At 51.5% G+C, this 20,622-nt stretch overlaps 1 long non-coding RNA gene across 3 annotated transcripts; it reads left to right on the top strand.

The window, feature by feature from the left end:
- The first annotated feature begins 4,812 nt into the window (after positions 1–4,812).
- LOC141567549 (uncharacterized) lies at positions 4,813–20,618 on the top strand. Of its 3 annotated transcripts, none has more exons than XR_012490282.1 (8): positions 4,813–10,260; positions 10,664–11,017; positions 11,559–11,643; positions 13,089–13,234; positions 16,127–16,186; positions 16,363–16,430; positions 16,609–19,750; positions 20,203–20,618. It is a non-coding gene; the product is annotated as an uncharacterized LOC141567549 (long non-coding RNA). The 3 variants fall into 3 exon arrangements; XR_012490281.1 differs by having other exon boundaries at positions 4,813–11,017; positions 16,609–18,045; positions 18,794–19,750; XR_012490280.1 differs by having other exon boundaries at positions 4,813–11,017.
- Positions 20,619–20,622: the final 4 nt, after the last annotated feature.

Genomic DNA, 20,622 nt, shown 5'->3' with positions numbered 1-20,622 from the left:
AGGCCCATGCACTTTGCACTTTAACTGGAATATACCACCCCATTTATTTAGTCACTAAAATATCAGCTTAAAAAGACTCATTTTAAAATGTCTGCAGTCCAAAGACCCTAAAGTAAGTGGCTTAACGTGTATGTTCCAAACAGAAGTTGCATTTTATTTACACCTTTAATGAAGTCACTCACGCAGTGTAAGTTGTTAAAAAACAAAACCAACCAACAACACATGGGTCCCGAACAAATGCAGCATCTGTTTTATTAGCTTAAGGAAACTAAGGATTTAGTGCATAACGGGGCTGGAAAGTTACAAAACCCAGAGGTAAATTCTTAAATTACAATTAATCGTTAACAGAATGATTATGGTTTTTTCCTGCCTGTATGCGCTTGAAGTCTATTCCTTATCTGATACATATGAAATGTATTCATAGTGCTTTCTGAATGTCAACAAAGCAGTCTTTTACTTCAAAGTGAAGACTTTCATTTAAAAAAATCTAACAGTAATCAAAACTCCATTCTCTCTCCATCCTTCCCCCCTCCTTCCCCAATCGGAAAAGTAAACACTGGGGTGGGGGGCGCACTCCCCGGAGGGCGAGGGTCTGCCCGCGGGAAGAGCCTTTTCCGAACACCGTCCCCGTCCTAATACGTCCCAGGATTTCAGTTGAGTTGAGGCCACTCTCCGAACTGTTTCAAAATTGACCTAATGTTTGGAGCTCTGCAAAAATTGTTGAGCTCATGAGACCTGAGCAAATGAGGATATTCGCGTGTGAAAGCCTGACACACTTACTTGGGAGAGCCATTTTATTTATTTCCTGGGCTGGCACTTTTTCAAAACAGACCTCACATTGAAACTTCCCAGCAAACGGGATTGTTTGTCTTATTTTGAAAGTGTAATTTTACACGGTCAAATATAGTAGTACTGTGCCTTTTTTTGTTTTTTAAATGTGTTGTATCAAGAGGTCAGCATGTGAATTTTATGTCTTTGGAGGGTAACTGGCTTTTTTGATGTAATTAGCTGGTTCTTTTGAGTAAACATTCTTTCATAAAAAGTGTTTGCTGGTGGATAGCTCAGAAAATGCTGTATTACAATCTTCACTAAAAACAAGAAAGGAAAAACACCCAGCATGAGACTAGTAGAGTTCATTTTACAGAAGATTTTTTTTTTAATTTAATTGATCTTAAAATCCCAAAGCATCCAATTTTGTGAGAAAACTTAAAAGAAAAGCATGTTTATGCTTTGCAGCTCTTTACATATTATCAAAACACATATGATTAGAGTTTAAAATGATTCCACTTAGCTGAAATACCTTCAGTACATTTAAAGACTGTTCATAGAACAATTGAGCCTTTTTCTCCCCTCAAAGTGGTTTCATTGTAAGATGCAATAAGTATTAGGACAAGTGGAATAAAACTCAGTCTTTCTTCCTGTCCTATGAAGATTTTGAATAGTACTTGTCCATAAAGCAACTCCTATTGTAATCTTAGGGGAGTGCTGCCTCCACCCTGGAAAGACTGTCTCAGCGATATCAACCTCATTAAAATATGAATGAAAAGGCCGCCATCATTGTATCAGGAAAAACAGACTCGCTGGCAAGGTTTTCTTATCAGCCGTTACTTTTCCACATGGACTCATTTGGTGTAAGTTATAAATATAAAAATGATCTGTCATAATTTCATTGCTCTCTTGGAGCTGATCAAAGAAAATCCTAACTTTTCCCATGTTGTAATGTACCTTCTGCTCTAAATCACACTTAGGGTACCAGTGCCTCCCCCACTCCCCCACCCCCTTAGGCTTCTTCTGACCATGTGCTTGTTACGTGTGCGATGAAATGGGGGTGGGAGGAGGTCCACGCATCCCAACTTGAAAATGGAAACAAGTAGTTGAAAGTTTGGCCTTTGGTGTCTCTGGAAAACTGGAGTTAGGGGTGTATTCCAGACCCCTATGACAACACTTTAATAACAGTCAATTACAGGGGGCTCCTGGTGTTCGTTCATTACTGTGTCTCTGCGAATCTTGTAGCAAATTTCTTGCTTGATGGTTATCACGATCAGAGATGAGTACAATCGTGTTAGTGTGCGATTGCACGTGGAAAGTGTCCTTGTGGGCTCTCTGCCTTTTTCATCAGGGCTTGGCAATCTCAAATAAATCTCACGTATCTGGAATCGTTATTTGGGAGTGTTCCTCAGATGTGAAACTGGTACTTCAGCTGTTAAGTGACCTATAATGAATTTCACATTTTTGCAAATATTTTGTTTCTAGAGGTTTAGTTAACGTAGAAAATTTAATTGCATTATAGCAAGTATTGTGACTAGTTTAATCACTAACTTTTCATCCGTAAAATATTGAAATCACTTCCGATATTAGTTAAAAGTCAATATTTAGAAGTGAAAATTCAAAGCCCCGGTGCTGTAGGCTCCGACAGGAAAATCATGAATTCAGAAACTCTTATAAGTTGATGAGATATACAATTAGGTTTTATGTTAATTGACTGTTATGAGTTTGTTGTATGACACTTCTTCATATAATATGCAAATAGCGTTGACGGTTTAGTTTTATTAGACAATATAATTAGAAATCTAAAAGAGCTCATTTCGATGAGAAGTAATAAAGGCTGTTAAATTTCCAGTGTTCTGTATATTAGAAAAAAATTACTCACTTCTGGACTTAATCAGAAAGAGAGATTGTAAGTAGCCTTTGTTTACAGAGACAACATATCACAATTAATGTTAGTTTCTCCAGTTATCGAATTCAATGTGAAAACAGGTGACTCTGTGCAAACCATTAAACCTTGGGAACAAAAATACAAAGGTGTCAGAACAATTTACCACAAATAACACAGTAAATTTATGAAAATAACAACATTTTGCCTCCTTTCATTTGAATACTGGGAAAAGGTCATTCTTATCATTTAAAATAAAATATTTTGCAAGTGTTTTCTGTTTGTATTCATCAATGCATTATGTCGATAACATAAAGTGTATGCTCAAATTGTGAGAAAAATAGAAATAACAAAGTAAGAATAATGTGATTTTGGAGGGAAATATTCCCAGAATTCAAAACTATGAAAGTTTCCATCATATTTTTTATGCTGGAGCCTATTTTCAACTTAACAGTGACAAACAGAATTCAAGAAAAACCGCATAATGGCTCATTAATGAACTCTAAATGGGGGTTGCATCACTCAATTTGACTTTTTCCCAAAGTTACAAAAAACACGCTTTGCTTTCATTATCGAATACGAAACTAGCACTGCCATTTGGTTTCCCATTTTTAAAAGTAGTCTCTTCGTCTCCTCCCTGCCCCCCCAAAAAACTTTAGTTTTCAAGCGTCTTAGGTAAAATAGAAAGAAATGCAATTACCCAGATGACAAATGTTAACAATTTGTCAGCCTTTGTTAACCATCACTCTAAGCCAGGGCTTTGGCGGCCTTTTCACACTGTTCTGAGCTCTGCCCTCACTGGCTGCCCCGGAAGGACTTTGCAGATTAAAAAAAAGCAAACATAACAGAAAAAAGTGAGAATGCTTAAGAAGGCAGAAGCAAGCAACCAACCAACCAACAAACGATGCTACAACAGGAACGGAGTATGATGTGAATTTGATCCTTCATTCAACAAATATTTCCTGAACTCCCTCCACAAGTCAAATACACCTCTCTCCATTTCAGACTTTTAAAAGAGGGCACTTTCCAATCATAGTGTAATCAGGACATATGGTGTCAGATGGGTAGTAAATTGATCGGGGTGATCACTTCATAAGGTATATAAATGTCTAGTCACTATGTTGGACACCTGAAACTAGTATAATTCTGCATGTCAACCGCAGTTGAAAAGTAAAAAAAAAAAAAAAAAATTAAAAAAAACACAAGAGGACGCTTCTGTGATTCTGACTAAAAATGAAAACAAAATACTAGAAAAAGACCCGGGGGCTGGTTGAGGTCCAGTAAACACTAACTGATGATAATATGATTCCTTGTCTACCCATCGGGTTAAAGGTCACCTAAGTACAGTATCTGAGTCCTGATTTTACCATTTTCAGCCCCCAAGCCTGCATGGTTCTCACCATCTTGTTACTGAAGACATAATGGTAGATAAGTGCTTAGCTGTTTCTGACCACCTCTGCAGAACCCTTTCCCCAAATAGAAAGGGTAAAAAGTCACATTTTGAAGCTGCTGTGGCATGTCCCAACTTCGCCATCAGCATACTTGCAGGCACTTGGTAAGATTTTCCTAGAAGACATTAGAGATCTCAGTGGAAAAGGGACAAATGAATTGGACGTAAGGCTGAGAAACTCTGGGTGTTCTTCCCTCTCCATAGATGCAGAAGCACGCACACACATTGGTTGCCACAGGCTAGAAAGAAAGCTCTCACTTTCTTGAACCATATTTTTTAAATAGAAAAAGTAACATACTCACTTGATTTAAAAACAGAAAATCCCAAAGGAACAAAAAGGTAGAGTAAAAAGTAAGGCTGACACCTACCCCAGCTCCTAAGGCCCCCCCCACTCTCCCACCTCCAGGAATATTCCAAGTACATGTCCGTATGTGCGTGTGTGAATGAATGTGTGTGTGCACAGTGTGTGTCTGTGTGCATGTGTCTGAGCATGTGTGCCCTGTACATGCATGTGTGTCCCTGTGTGTCCCTGTGTGAGTGAGTGTCCCCCCTCCTCTGTTTACACCAGTTAGAGCACAGCCCACACATTTGGGGAGAGGAAAGCTCAGTCACGTGCAGCGGCTGAGATCCGCCGACTGACCAGTCACTGCAGGAAGGTGCCCTGTGCACAGCCTGCCAACACCTCCCTCCCAGTCTGGCGTCACGTTCAGGTCTGGGCCAGCAGCAGGCCTCCCCGCTCTTGCAGAGTCCCTGCCTGTAAAATTGGGACAAAAATCACCCTTCTATATCTCATCAGGCCAAGGAACGGATACGAAAATCCTCTGAGAATTTGACACAACAATTACACGCAAAGTGTTATATTACTTTCTCTCTGATGGACGCTGTTGAAGTTTGTAAACGCCTTTAAAGTGACGCAGGTATAAGGAGCAGCAGCCGATCCTGTCCTCGCCTTTCCACTGGGCTGGACGGAGGGGAGACCGCGCGCGCCCTTCACGGTCTCCTGTTCTGAGAGGTAAGGCAGACTGGCCGCCTCCACGCAGTGGGCCCTGGGAAGTTCACCTGCGAGGCGCTCGCTGCCACCCCTACCCCTGCCATCTTCTCCATCTCATCGCTGCCAACGTGGGCGTCAGGGCGGCAGGGTGTCAGCACGGGCGTCCCCACCACACCCGCTCTGTCAGACTCTGCATGTGGACAAGCCCCTCGGGCGGCCGGCCGTGCGCGAAGGGACATTTGGGAAGAGCTGCTTCGAACCCCGGTGATGGGGTCGTGGTGGTGGCGACCCGTGGGCAGCTCCCGGGGCGGACCTTTTCTTTTCTGCTGCGGTGCTCTCCCTAGAAAGAGCACTCCAGCAGCGACTGGAGGGGGCCATGTGGGACAGGCTTGTCCTTGGATACACAACGTGCGATGCCCTGTCCTCAGACCCAAACAGTGCCCACAGCCCCTTTGGCAGAGCCACAAGCTCCCATTACCATGATCAGCGCCGCACTTAGCGAGGCACCCTGTCCCTCATTAGAAAACGCGATCTTTCACCAATACACCAAGAAAACAGAGAAGCCAGGAAGGACGACACAGGCCATCGCAGCACTGCCTACCGTGAGACGTTTCCTTATACTGCGGGGCTCGGCAGTCTCTAAGCAATGGGCTTGCACATTCTCTGTGGCCTGATTTCTCTTGTGTGTTTTGGACCTGCCCTCTGCTCCCCAGATTGGCAATAGGAGGGTGAGTGGCATGGGTCCACAGTCTGCCTTGGCTGAGACAGGCTGGTGCGGGGACCCGCGCTTCTGGGCTGGAAGCCTGACCATGCACATTCCTGCTCCCAGCCCACAGACCTGTGGCCCTGGGGTGACAAACGATGGGAACAGGAGAGATCAGTGCTTCCACTGACACATCAAGTCCAGGTCAAGCCACATGGGAATGGCTTTGACACTTAACTCTGGAGATGCTCTGCCTCCCCTGGCTCAGAAGCTTCTTTGTCTTGGAAACACTCAGTTTTGACCTCATCAGCCTCAGAGTGATGACCAGAGACGTCATAGCTTCAGGTGCAAAGGGGGCAATTCGTGATGTGCTGAAGGGACCGCCAGGCCTCAGGGGCAGGAGGAAAAGGGCCGTCTCTGTCTTTGCTTTGCTGATGACTCTCGGATTCCAGTTCCTTATCCCTCTTCTGGCCTCGAAAGAGCAGGTGCCAAATGTACGGACTGCTGAAGACCAAACCCAACCTTCATCTGTAGCAAAGAAAGACACTACTAAGACATCAGCTTTGTTCTGGCTAAAGACAATGTTTTCGTTTTGTCCACTGGACCTCACTTAGGGTCATGAGTGACCACGGGTCTTCAGCCTGTGCCCAAGCTAAGCGTTCGGTAAACTGCTGTTGTCACCCAAGCAATGGACACCAACACGAGGGGGAAAGCATCCTGACGACCCCCCTGTCCCTTTGCAACCTCACTCACACGTAGCCCGACTGCTTCCTGAAGGCCCTTCTTCTGGTGTCACTCAGTCTCCACATCTGTATTCGACGGCAACCGATTGCTCTGGGAGTTTACAGCCACCTCACAGCTCCTTGGCTTTGCGACACTTAGGGTTTTGCCCACATTTTAAAAGGCATTTTTGGATATGCGGTGTTTCTCGTCCCATTGGATTATTTCCTCAGGGCGTCTTCCTAATTGTGGGGTCAGTCGTCCCTGATACATCTTTCCATATGTTTTGTGTGATAGGCTGATATTTCTGGTCGAGGCATGAAACCTGTTTAGACTGACAGAAGGACATCTACGCACCAAGTCACTGAATTTCTTCCATGGTTTCCGTAAAGGGGACCGCTGCCACAAGGCCACCGCACATGAGGACAGCTCAGAAGCCTTGGGGCGTGGTTTCCCCTCTTCGTTCCAAGCTGCAGGCAGACCATGGAAGGATCAATAGTTTAGATTTATCAGCAAGAGGCCCCGCGCCTGGGCTGGAGGCATTTCTCAGTGCCACCTGGCAGGGACCACCGGTCTCGCCTGAGCACTTCACATGGCTTTGCTCACTTTGGCCCCTGATAATGTTTCTGAAAGCACATAGATGCACCATCCCTTGGCTCCATTTGAACTGAATCCTTTTCCACTATTTAACAATTAATAATCCCAAACGGTAACATTAAATCTCTTCCCTCCTGATTCTCTGTGCATTTCGGTAAATATTATCTATCTGCTGGTTACTACCCAGACTTTGGAGGAGGGTACAGTTCTAAATGGGGCTGAGAAATACTCCCCCTGAAGGTCCTGAAGAGAAGAAATCTTAGTCCACCGTCCTCCTGGGTCCCAGGATCCTTGGCGGCGGCTGGAATAAGACTCGCATGGACATTACCTGCTGGGCTCTATGACTGCAGAGGCCAAGAGCATTCGCTAAACTCCATTTGCTGAGAACTGAGCTGGGGACTGACGGCAGCAGGGACAGACACATGCTCTGTTCCACTGGGCGGGGCGAAGTTCCTGCACAGGCAGGAGACCCAAGACTGTTGGACGAAGAGACAACTACAGCAAGTAGTGAGTCCCGTACGAGTCACTAACCTAAGTGGTGAAGTTCAATCACTCGCCCACTGCGTGCTGAGCACCTACTATGTGCTGGGTGTTGTGCTAGACACGAGGAGACAGCAGTGAACAAAACAAAGGACGTCCCTGTCCTCTCAGAACTTGTGATCTGGCCCCTCACCTGAAATCACACAGGGAGCATGCTGGCTTTGGAAGGGGCCCTCCCTCTCGGGACCCCGGGGCCATCGCCCGTTTATGCACAGCCCATGAGCAAAGACTGGTTTGCACATTTATAAATGGCTGGAAAAAAAAATCAAAGGAAGAAGACTATCTTGTGACATGTGAAAATGATACGGAATTCCAATTTCAGGGTCCACAATAAAGTTTTACGGGACACGGCCCTGCCCTCCCCGGTGCGCACGGCCCAGCATTCAGTAGTGGCCACTGGGCCCGCAGAACCTAGAATATGGTCTGTCAGGCTCTTTCCAGAAGGCACTTGCCCAGTCCTGCTCTGGTGCGCCCAGCCCTTTTGCCTGCTGTCCCATCATGCGATGTCAGCCCGCCCCCCACCTGCATGACATGGTCCTGTTTCCACGTCTCCTGCCCCCACACATCTGGATGCCAACAGAGCTTATCTCCTGGAGGCTGTGAGAATGGTTCTTCTAAATGTGTTTAACACACACGTATGCACACACACACACACACACACACACACACAGTGGGCGAGCTGCATGGCCCCGGATGGAGAGTAAAGCTACTTTTACCCAGGCTGGCACAACTGGGGACGAAGGCAGCTCTCACTGAGAGCCCCTCTGGGCCGGCCCAGGAGTGCAACCTCACAGCGGACTTGGTCCAGCCCTCCCCACACCCTGGGCATGTGGGTATTGCTCTCAAGTGTTGCCGGGAAAAGAAGGCCTCAGGAAACTCACGGTGGGCTTTGGGGGGGACTGAGATGTGACAGAGCCCCCAGGCCTGTGTCTCCACCAGCACTATGCAGCCAGCTCCGTGGTGGAGACCCCATCAATACGTGAGGACTGATTTCCTTGTGGACGTGCTGCGGTCCTCTGCCTATGGCCTCTCACGTGGAAATGCCCTCTGTCCACCAGTGAGGCCCACCTCTGCTGGCATGATGGCAATGCCAGCTTGCAGCCCTCTAAGGGCTCCCACCCCTGCTCAAGGTCAAGGTCACAGACGTCTGTAGCTGAAACCAGAGGACGGACAGACAGCAGGCCCGCCTGAAGCTAAGCCCTTCTCTGGGTGTGGGGGCCAAAGGGAGAGCCCCGCCCCCAGGCTGGGTGGAGTCCTCCCCACCTCACGCCTGTCGCCTGCAGCACCACAGAGGCGCCCAAAGCCACTGCTTCTGGAACAGTGGGTGTCACGGAGCTCAGCCTCCCCTCCTGAGCTTCCTCAACAACAATCAACGTGGCGCTTTCGCTCCAAAGGTTCCAGAGCCAGAGCCCGACTCAAAGCGGCACATTAACCCAGCCTCCCTCCATGTGGGGCCACCTCGGTCCCCACTGCCTTTGTCCCCAGGGAGAAACAGTGGCAATGCTCTAAAGGCATCCCCATTGTCCCCCATTCTTCACCCGATTTGTGGACTCACACAATCCTTATTCAGGGAATGAGGAGTAATTAACAGGACTAAGGATTTATTAAGGATAAGTCATGCCAGGCCTTCTGACAGCTTGTTTTGAGTGTGACAGAATTACCAAATGCATTATGTATTTAGACTTGTGTGTGGCGTCTAACACCAGCCCTGTGAAATTTTTCTTGCCAAGTGGTCTGAACCAGCCTGGATGAGAGCAATGTCACGTAGGGTAAACACACTCAGAAATCAGGGACAAAGAGTAGGTGGCGTCCTGCCATGTACCCTCAGGGGGTCTGCATGGGGCCCTCAGAGGCCAGTGTTAGGGTTTGTTTCCTTTAACTCCTTTATTGCTGATCTGGAGGGTGAGGGTGCCACCGGCCACCATGCGACGTGGGGGTGGGACATTCACCCCCACGGGGCAGCTCTGAGCTGCACTCACTTAGTGGCCTGTGAACAAGATGAAGGGCTGCAGAGGGCTCATCACCCCCACTTGCAGCACCCCCATCACTGCGAGCACCTGGGGGGAAGGTGAGGTGGAAGACAAATCCACTAGGCCTCATGGAACCAGAAAGACAGAGCTGGGAGGCCTGGGGTTGTCAACTCTAGAGCCTGTTTTGGGTCAAACTATGTCCCCCCAAAAGATATGCTCACATCCAAACCCCCAGTGCCTGGGCTTTGTAATTAATTGAGTCATATTCAATTTGGATGGGTTCTAATCCAAATGACTTAGGAACTGGAAATGAGACACAGTCAGAGGGGAGGCCATGTGCCAATGGATGCAAAAGTTGGGGACCTATGTCTCCAAGCCAAGAACTGCCAGCCACCACAAGAAGCTAAGAGGCAGGGAGTCGATTTTCTGAGAGAGAACCAACCTTGTCAACACCTTGGGTTTGGACTTGTGGCCTCCTGAGCTGTGAGAATCAGTTTCTGGGTTAGCCCCCAGGGTGTGGTCACGGCAGGGCTAGGGGACAGCAGGTCTGGCTTCGGAAATGAAGACCTGATACCTAATGGATGGATGGAGTCCAGAGCCCCCGCACCTCTGTGGGCCAGAGGGGGCGGTGAGAAGGTGGGCGCTGTGAGCTACCCGGCAGGGGCATAGACGCATGTCCTCCAGGGTCTCGGTGACAAAAGGAGTGCTCTCCGTCCTCCTCAGGGCCCGGGGGACACGTAGGTCAGTTAGGGAGCAGCTAGCAGGCCAGTGGTATGTGGCTCCATCTATCATTAAGTTTTGTTTGTATTGAGAAAAAGAAACATAGGCAGGGCAGCCTGTGGTTAATTAACCCGAATTCTGTGCTAAGCTACTGTAATCTTTAATTCTCTCCCATCACTTTATGCCCTCTGATAATTGTAATTTTTATCTGTTCAGGGGTTTTGAATCATCTGTTTTATTTCTTCTCCCTGAGGGTAGTATAGCATTTAATCTTTCTATATGCCCCAGTGCTGAAGTCGCGGTTCTCTCTCATCACCAGAATGTTTGATTAATGAGAACAGCGCGCCTGTGTTGGTGTGTACATGTCATCGATTTTGGAGTCCGTCCCGGCCAGCACGAGTGGCAGCAGAGTGTGTGTGGGAGCCGAGGGGAGAAGGTGGAGCTGGCGGTGCAGGGACCCATCTCAGGCTCACCTCCGCGGACCGGACACGGCTGCGATCAGCCGCTGTCTGGAAAATAGGACTGAGCAGAGCACCAAGCCACACGGCCCCGTCTCATCTAGAACCCCAGTCTGACCCCACAGACCCTTTGCTATCCTGCTAGGCCTACGCAGCCCAGGCCGATCCCGTAGACGTCACAGCATCGTCAGAGTAAGCGCCCAGGAGGCTAACAGGTGACCAGTCCTCTTTCTTTCTCGGCTTCCTGTCCCTTCCGAGGGTGTTCACAAAACAGAGGACATCAGCCCCAAACACCTCACAGAACCAGTGGAGAGCAAGTGACACACCTATCAAGCAAACGTTTGCTTTTGTATTATTTCATTTCACAGAAAACAGAGTGCAGTATGAACAAATCATTGTGCTATGTGGTGTCCGGAGTGGGGACAAGATAAAAGATGGAATCAGGATAGTGAGGTAGTCAGTTCAGGGGTCCCCCCCATCTGGGGGGATGCATGCCAAGACCCCCAGTGGATGCCTGAAGCCACGGATAGTACTGAACTGAACCCTACATACACTATGCTTTTTCCTAGACATACATCCCTATGATAAACTTGATAAGTTAGGCGCAGTGAGAGATTAACAACAATAACTAATAATAACAGAGCAATTATAACAGTATCCTGTAATGAAAGTTATGTGACTCTTCTCTCTCTCTCTCTCTCTCTCTCTCTCTCTCTCTCTCCCTCTCCTCCCCCCACAATTGATCTGATAACCGAGACAGCTACAAAGCGCTAACAGGAAGGTACCATCTACAGCGTGCGGATGCTGGACGAGGCGATGATGAGCAGGATGGAATGGGATGGTGAGAGATTTCATTCACTCAGAACTTATGAATTGTTTATTTCTAGAATTTTCCATTTAATACTTTCAGACTGCCGTTGTCCACGGGTAACTGAAACCACAGAGAGTGAAGCTGTGGGGGGGGGGGGGCGGTGGCTGTACACAAATAACTAGAATAAAATCTCTAAGAATTGAAGAAATGCTCTGAAAAAGGTACAAAAATAGTTCTGATGTTCAGAATGCGTGAGGGCTTTGCATTTCCGTTTCTGTCGGAGTCATTTCTGTAAAAAGCCGACAAAGTGTCCTTCTAACTCAATGAAGAGGGGGCGTACGGTATGTTTGATCAATGGTGCCAGCGCATGGGACTCGTTTAAACCTGGAGGGAAAGCCAGCTGGACCGTACCTCACACCACACCCCAAAACCACATCCCATGTAGAGTCAATGCTTAATCACAAAAGCACAAACTGTTGGGAGAGAAGTCAGAAAACTCTTGGTAAACCTTCTTAAACCAGGAGGAGACGCCCAAAGCCGTGTGGCAGAAGGGACAAGGCCCACACAGGTCATAACCAGGGACCTCCCTTTATTGGAGGAGATGGGAAGGGAGTGAGATGGGGAAAGAGTGGATTACGGACTTTTTCTCTGTGCATTTCTAGTTAAAATTGCCATGGGATACTTCGGTACTTTAAAATTTTTAATGAAGTAAAAATGTGAAAACCCTAAGTAGAGCCACCATCAGACACGTGAGTGTCCCCTAGTCTGACCTTCGACCCCCCTGGAATCTGCTCAAGACCTACTGGGGCTCCCAGCCCTGTAGCCCACTGTCTGAGGAGCCCAGGAGCCCAGGGGCCCAGCCCAGACAGTCAGGCATTGTGAAAGTCTGAGCACCTTTCACAGCAGAAGCAAGCTCTGTGGGATTAGGACATTTTCCTGTTTCGAGGAGAAAATCTGCAGTTTGGGATTCCCTGCTCCTGCGGGCAGTCTGTCTGTCCTTTATGCTTCAATCTAACGGGACAAACCTTCAGCGACTTTACTCTCCCTTCATTGTTTCAACATCCACCAAGAGGATTAAAAATAATCTCTTTCCCTTTTAATTTTTCTCACCCCTCCACCCCACATCCTCTGGGGACGGCATGAATTTTTAATCCCTGTGGTTTGGGGCGGGGGAGCTGGGTTAACCCCTTGTTGAGGCCCCTGGTGAGGACAGAGCCCTGGGGGGAAAGCGCCCCCTGCTGGTCTCGCCAGGAACAGCACTGAGCCCTCCACACCTGGGCCGCACGCATCTGGGGGCAAACTGTTAGCAGGTGAAACGTGCCTTTCTCCGCCCCAGGGTTACAGACAGTCCCCTGATCGCCTGTGGGCCCCCCTTTGGGCCCCATCCAGGCCTTCCCACACTGGCAGCTCCCACCTTCCTGTACCACACTCTGGTGACCCTCTCACAGAGGCTCTGTCTGTCTGCTCTGTGACAGGAGGGACTCCAGCCTGGGGTGAACAACTCAACAGCCCAGCAGGTCTCAGAAGCCGTTCAGCCCGGGCCCAGGTGGGCGGGCACTGGAAGCTGAGGCGAGTGCCTTCTGCTGGAGGATGGAGTTCAGAGAAGCTGGTGCTGGAGGAGGTTTGTACTCTCTGGTCGGGAACGTTCTCTGGGAAGGGAGGCTAAGATGGGGGGACGCAGCTCATCAGTGGGAGATGTGGGCCGTGTGGGAGCAGACAGGGTGGTGCAGCACCAAGTAAAGAGTGGGGACAAGGTCCCCCCCTCAGAAACAAGTGGCAGGACGGCCCATCCCCGACTCGCTAAGGCAAATGCAGCATCTGCGGTGTTTGCAGCCGGTACAAGCAGTGCTGGGACAGACCCAGCGGTGTGCCATGTCACGTGATTGAAGCCCCCTTCAATCTTCTCACCAAGCAAGGCCTGGCCTAGAGCAGCTGGTCACACGTCCCCTGTGTGCACTGCGGCCCCCTGGACTGGCCCCGGTGCCATGCTGACGCAGAGGGAATGGCCCTGCCCAGGCAGAGGATGGCACCTCCCTCAGCTCAGTGCTTCCTGCCATCCTTGGGGAAACAGAGAACAAACAAGGAGAAGAAAAAGCAAAAAAGGGCAGGAAGATGTGTCATGTCACTGCTCAGGGCAGCTGTGTCCCTGGGACCCAGGAAACGCCCCTGGCATCTGAGGCCTTTGCCGACCAGGGCAGCCGGCCCAAACCACGTGCTTCTTTTGTCTCCCAAGTCACGCCGAGCACACGCATCCCGGCACTCACAGCAGAAGGAAATGCCTCTAGACCAACTCCACGGGCACAACGGCCTGGCCCCCATCCAAGACGGGCCGTTGAAGGCCCTGCCTTCATGCTGTCAGCCCCCCTGCATTTCCAGTTTGGCCGAGCAGCCGGCTGGCCCAAGAAAACAATGCCACCGGGTTTGAATCACGGCAGGGGAGAGTTTTCTGAGTGGGTGGAAGCCAGACGTTCCAGCAGTTTCCTGGGGAGGATCGCGGATTCTTTAAAGCACAGAGCCGTTGGGGTCACTCTGCTGTGAGTTGGCCAGAGGCAGAAGAACTGACCTCCAGCCAGACCACAAAGCCGCGTGAAGGACAGCGGGCCCAGCCGTGCACCATCGCAGCCCCTGAAGCCCTCCATTTACCAGATGCCTCTTAACCGGCTCTGCATGTTCCCATCAGAAAACAGGGGTTGTACGTACTTTGCAGGTCACTGTCAGGACTGGAAGTCATTTAAAAGCCCCCTGTCATAGATCAGCTTCTCAATAAAGAACCGCCAGCTTCTTCCCGGTCCTTCCTCAGGGATGGCGTCTCTCTTCCTTCCTCCTGGTCAGGTGTCCGACGAGTGGCTCAGGAAAACCCACATTTTAACCCCTTATGGCATCAGCACTCTATTTACTTCCGAAGCTGCGTTGACCTGCATACACTTCCTGCCAGGCCCCTGCTGACCCTCGGTGCCCGGGGCTGCGTCTTCCCTGTGGGGCCTGTGACCATGCGGACCTGGGGACACCTGGACACAGGGGACGAGTCTGTAACAGAGCGGGTGTGGACGTGCACAGCTGGCAGAGTTGTCACCACCCTCCCTTCAAAAGTTTCCGAACGGACCGACTGTAACGGTCTGTCCTGTGTGTAACTTCGGGAGGCAATGAGCCCAAGAAAGACCCCTGGGCCCCCCACCCTCTTCAGACTTGGGGAAAATGTCCCGACGTCCTTCTGGGGGTCCTCCTAACTAAGGCAAATCAGAGCATCACACTTGGACTTCCGGAAAGGGCGTCCGACCCTCCCACCCATCATCCTGAAGGGACACGTGATTCCAGAAAGAGGTGGAAAAGGAGACAGCCCCCCTCAATCATTTGCTCTAAAACAGGGTTCACTGCGCTGGGACCAACAGCAAGAAATCCACAACCAATCTCCGTGTGGCCCTGAGTGTGGCAGACGTTATCGGGGACAACTTTTCCAATTATATTTCGCTTAGGATGACATCGACATTGGCTTACCTGCTCTGAGTACTTCCCACCTGAGTTCCAGGTGGGGCAGGAGACGGGAGCCCTTAATTCACAGTGGTCCCATCCTGTCCTCCCTCCTAGCTTCTCAGACCCCCGTTTCCCGCCCCACCATCATAAGCTCAGGGGCAGCCCCTTCTCTAAGTTGTCTCCACGGAGGGAGAACTTTCTCCTGCCTCTCACGCAAGTGCCCAAGTCTGTCCTGCAGATGGGTCTTGCATCCTGGCCCCACTAGAAATCTCTGTGGATCTTGGGGGGCAGCCTAGGGGTGGGCGCTCCGCCTTTGAGTGACCCTGGGCAGCCCCTGCAGCCACTTTGGGCGCCCTGCTGGTCTTGCCCAAAAACCACGGAAGCGCTGTTTTTATCCTGACGAACAATAGTGCCGAAACGTCTTCCGACATGACAAGACACAAAATTTAGGTGCTGGGAGAGATACTTCAATTTCAAGCGTAAAGATTACTTTGGGTCCCTTAGGACTCAGAAGCAATTTAGAGCTGATACCCTGAACAAGAGAAAGGTTAGAAGATTAAGACCAACCGCTGTTTGGATAAATGGTTGGTAATTGCCCACATCCGCAATTACACACGGGCACATCATTTCTTTTCCGCTACCTTTTTCCTCTCCTGCGTCCCATCAGGATTGATTCGGAAGGAGCCCACCTTGATCTTCTTCTGCCGAGCCTCGGTGACGTCGTACTCCACCTCATCCATCAGGGCCCTGCATGCTGCACAAGGCACAAAGCATCTGTCACCTCCAGCAGGCAGAGCAAGGCCCCTCTGAGCCTCCGCTGGCTGCAGTGTCAGCGCGTCCCCAGTCCCCAGTCCCCAGGACAGGCTCCTACGCTCCCACTGCCTCTGCACCCGCGTGGGTTTCCGACAGCCAGACTGGGACTAGTTTTCTTTGTCAACCCTTTTGCTCTCTTTGTGTTTTTCAAATCACATGCGTGTTAGTTTTTCCCTTAAAATCTGTTGTTTTAAAGAATAAAGACACCAGTGCTCTGTGTCTCTCACAGATCCTGACACCCACCGGGTCGCATTAAGGACACCCAAGGAGCCCCCACACTGTGGAAGAGGTTTGTTTAAAACCGGGCCCTGCTCCCAGAGACACCCTTGGGCTAGAGTTAAAATCTCAGGGATTTAAAAACTCACCTTTGTGGGCTCTATGGCCGATTTCACCCCTTCTTCCCGGGCAGGCTGCCCAACTAATTCTCAGAGACATGAGTGGAATGATGTCTCGTGTGCCTCACAGGGAACTGACTTGGGACTTGCCGCCTTTGCTCTGACTGGATGCCGGACAGTGGGGACCATCCTCATAAGGTTAGGCGTCCCCGAGTCAGGTCCCCTCGCCTGCAGCATGAGGCCTGGACGTGGTCCGTCTTGCTCAGGCACGGTATTTCAGGGGCCTTTGGTCAAACAGCACAGCGTTTAGAGGCCCAGAATTTGGATTCTGGCTCCGCTGACCCTGATGTTCGTGCATTTCCTGATTATACTTCAGAACGTGGTGGCTGCTGGCTCAGACTGAGTTGATGACAACATAGGCCACCAAAACCACGGAGACAGCAGCGCTGCAGACTGCGCACTACGCTCCTAGTACAGCTTTCCGCAGGGGTCACTCCCGAGCGTACTCAGTGCAGGCCCGTGAGTGTGTCCACAGGCCACAGAGGCCCGTGGCCCAAGCCGCATGTCAGTGCGGAGACTGAGGACTCAGGCCTGGGACCACACAAGGCCCGGCGCTGCCCTGACCACGTCCCACTGGCCGGGTGACCCTCCATTCGTGGGAGGTGTAGCCGGTCACCGAGATTACCCGTAAGTCCAACAAGTGGCACCCAGTGCTGCCGGGTCCCTGGACCTCCCAGAAGAGCAGCCTGGCCCCCAAGGCCACCGCCAGCAGGAAGGGTTGTGGCCCCACTGCTGGAGGCGTCCAAGGCCCCCGGCCCCCCATGTAGCGCTGTCTGTCCTGTGCAGGGCCGCACGCCGCCTCCTGCTGGTGCCCCTTCACCCCCAGGGAAGGAACTTGCACCCACACACTTGGCAAACACACTTCCCTGGCTTCGGCTCTGGCCATCAAGACTAGGGCATGGTGAGATGGGGAAGGATGCGGGGCCTGGGGCCCTGGGGATGGCGGGGCCAACCTCCTGACACCTGGGCAGCGATTTCCCACCCTCCACGTGGCTGCTCTGCTCTCCTCTCCTGTCCACTAGGCTCCCAGGTGATGGCGCATCTGACCCAGGGCGGAGGCAGGAAACGTGTCTGCTCTCGGTGGGAGGGCTTTCGCCAGGGGCACACCTGCCACACCTCACAGGTGGCAGACCGCCTCGGGAGGAAAGTGAGGTGACCACCGCATGCTGAGGGCTGGACAGGGGCAGGGGAGGAGGGGACGTGATTTTTCTGGAGGTTCCCGCCATCCTTGCTCCCGTGACAGGGAAGACGGTGGGAACTGGGCTCTTGGACACAGAGCAGGACAGAGCAGGACACGGTCAGTGCGAGGAGTGGTGGCTGCTCTGGCCCCCGGGCTCTTCCGGCCTGAGAGGGAAGGGCAGGCCAGTTAAGGGTCCCAGAGAGCAGGGACGGGACGCCAGGGCCACCACCAAGGGTCTGCGTGGCTCTGTGCTCTGGCTGGGCATGCGGGCTCTCAGAGGACATGGGGCCGGGGGACAGCATGTGGCCCTGCGTTTGTCGTCCCTGGCTGCAGGTCCTGGCCGCCTGGCTTCATCCCGGCTGCTGTGCATCAAGTTCTATCCTCATTGCAGGGTGAGGACCAAGTCTAGATGGTACCTAGCACGCACACGCAGCCACGCGTCCGTCAGGCGGTCCCTTCTCCACCTCCGCTGAAAGAGCCCAGATTCCTGGGATCCCCAGCTTGACCTGGTGACCCACCTGGGAACCTGGGTCCTCAGCATCTCTGTGTCTGCAGCCCCATGTTTCGACCCCAGTGAGTCTGGGGTGCTCTCAGCTCTCCGGGACCCGCAGGGCTGCCGGGCAGGCTCTGAGATTCCCGGCCCCGGGGCTCTGGGGTTACATGTTGACACCCCACTCCTTGAAGAGGCTCCCCCTAGAATGGCTGAGTGGATAGCGGTGACATCATTGTCACCAAGCGCCCTCAGTGGTCAGGGTGGAGGTGGTGGGGGCCGCCTGGAGTCTCAGCCCCCAGTGGGGGAGGGGCCACACTCACTGGTCCACGGGTGGCCCCACCCACAGGGAAGGCGGCTTTTAGGACAGGAGGTGGGGGTGAGGTCCTCCAGGTCTGCGGCCCTGACCTCCCCACGGAGGGTGGTGGCTCGATCAGAAAAGATCATTTAAAATTTCTGCCCCAGGTCACAGAACAAGTTAACAGGCTCACATCAGCGACCTGGGCCTCCAGATTTCTAGTCCGGCATTAATTTAAATGTTAATCTGAAACCTTCACTTCAGTCACTGGAGTTTCGAGTTTATTAGAGCAGGCGGCAGGAGTGGAGCCTCAGGGGGGGGTTGGCAGGTCACGTTGCCTGCCAGAGGGCGAGCCCTCCTCCCAGCTGGGCCCGCCAACCTCTCCCGTCTGTCTGCCTCCTCCCTCCTTCCCTTTCTCTCTTTCTCTTTCTTCGGGTGAGATTTGGAAATGGGGGGGGATGGTAGTGGACGCCATGGTCCCTGGGGGCTCAGGTGCTGGAGCGACAGAGCAGGTTGTGTGTGTCCCTTCCCAGTGCTGCCATCAGTGACATCACACAGGAAGCCTGAACCCACCACGGCACAAGTATTCACACAAGGGGACTGGGCCACCACCGCCAGTTGGGACCCAGACAACCTCCCCCAGGAGGTGAGGCATGCTGATGGCAGAAATGAGAGCAGAAAGATGTATTAGCGTGACGGAAAGGCATTATTATAAAACCATGTATTCTCTCATTTTCCTGTTCCGTTTTACATCCTAAGTGTATTCTCAACTTGCTGCGTAATTGTGACTATTATAAAATTGTTACATAACATCCCGTCAAGCAGATGCACCATCATTTCTCTAACTCTTCTGTCTGAGCATGTCAGGTTGTTTCAAATGTTTAAAAGATGGCTAATTTAGCTTCCCAAGTTATCCTCGTTCGCAGTATAGCTGCCTTTTTGAGTTACCCTGGTTCATAATTGTGTTTTATTCGTTCACTCACTCAACCAATGTTTCAGCCCTGATGCCGCGCACTGTCCCCGGTGCTGGGGCCGTGATGGAGCACAGCCAGTCACGTCCTGCCCCACACTGACGGCTGTGCGGGCCGAGGGGTGGCCATCGGCGCAAAGGACATCAGCGTCATGATGTCAGGAGAACCCAAGTGACAACCAGGATTAGAAACTGAGACCGCACTATTGCATCATTTCCCATCTCCTCTGAGCGGGGCTGGCCCGTGGCCACTGTGACCAGGAAAGTGTGGGGAGGGGGGAGCAGCGTTGTGCAAATGCGAGGGGCCAACCCTCAGGAGCCTTGCGGCTTTCACCTGCGCCCTCTTGGAATGCTCTGGCCACCATGTTAGGAGCCCAGACGGGACTGCTGAATGACAAGCAGCCACGTGGGAATGGGGACATGGCAAGAAGCAGCATCCAAGCCCCAGGCATGCGAGGAAGTCATCTTAGCTCACCCAGCCCCGGGGGACCCTGCAGGACAGCTGCAGGAGTGAGCGCAGGTGAGACCAGCGGACCCGTGAGAGGCCTAATCAGTGCATGTTTAGGCCTCAGTGTGGGCGGGTTGCCAGGTACAGGTGGCTGTACACAGGTGGGCTGGAGCTTGTCAGGAAGACGGTGGGGGGGTTCCTAAGAAAGGGATGGTAAGACCTGAAGGATAAACAGGGATCTCCCTGGTAACGAACAGGGAACAGCGTCCTCAGAGAGGGAACAGCATATGCGAAAACACCAGTGTGGGAAAGTGTAACACGGGAGGGTCAATCAACACTAGAGCCCGTGTGCCTGAGGGAGCATGTAGGGGGTGTGACATGTGAGGCTGCGGAGGGTGGCCGGAGCCAGACCAGGCAGAGCTTTGCGGGGAGAGCCAAGGAAGTGTGTGATTATTCTAAGCCATGTGGAACCACTGCAGTATTTTGAGTAAGGTGAGAGTTGATGAAATTTGCGTTTTTCAAAGATCATGGAGGCTGTGGTTAAGAGAAGAGACTAGAAGGGACCAGGGTGAGTGCAGGTGAGCCTGCTGACCGCTACTGCACCAGTCCCAGCAGGACATGACTGTGGCTTGGATTCTAGTAACGGAAGAGCAGATGCAGAGAAGTCAGTGGATTCAAGAGCCATTTGGGAGCTGATCAGTACGATTGGTGACTAACGTGCAGGTGGGCAGACCCTGCATCCCAACCACCACTTCTAGTCCACTTTTGTCCTTCTGTGTTAATACAGCGCCATTCACCTTCAGTTGTTGGCAGCCATTTGTGTCTGAAAACTGGCGCCTCCCCAGGTCAATCTGACTGCAGCCATTCCACGCATGTTGCCAGTTGTCACTTTGGGATGAGCATGCATCGTAGTTCTGGCCACTGAGACGTGGTGAGAGGCTTTT

This window comes from Rhinolophus sinicus, linkage group LG11 (genome assembly GCF_036562045.2).
Source record: "Rhinolophus sinicus isolate RSC01 linkage group LG11, ASM3656204v1, whole genome shotgun sequence".
In the NCBI taxonomy this organism is placed as follows: domain Eukaryota; kingdom Metazoa; phylum Chordata; class Mammalia; order Chiroptera; family Rhinolophidae; genus Rhinolophus; species Rhinolophus sinicus.
This window is presented reverse-complemented; position numbering and strand designations above follow the sequence as displayed.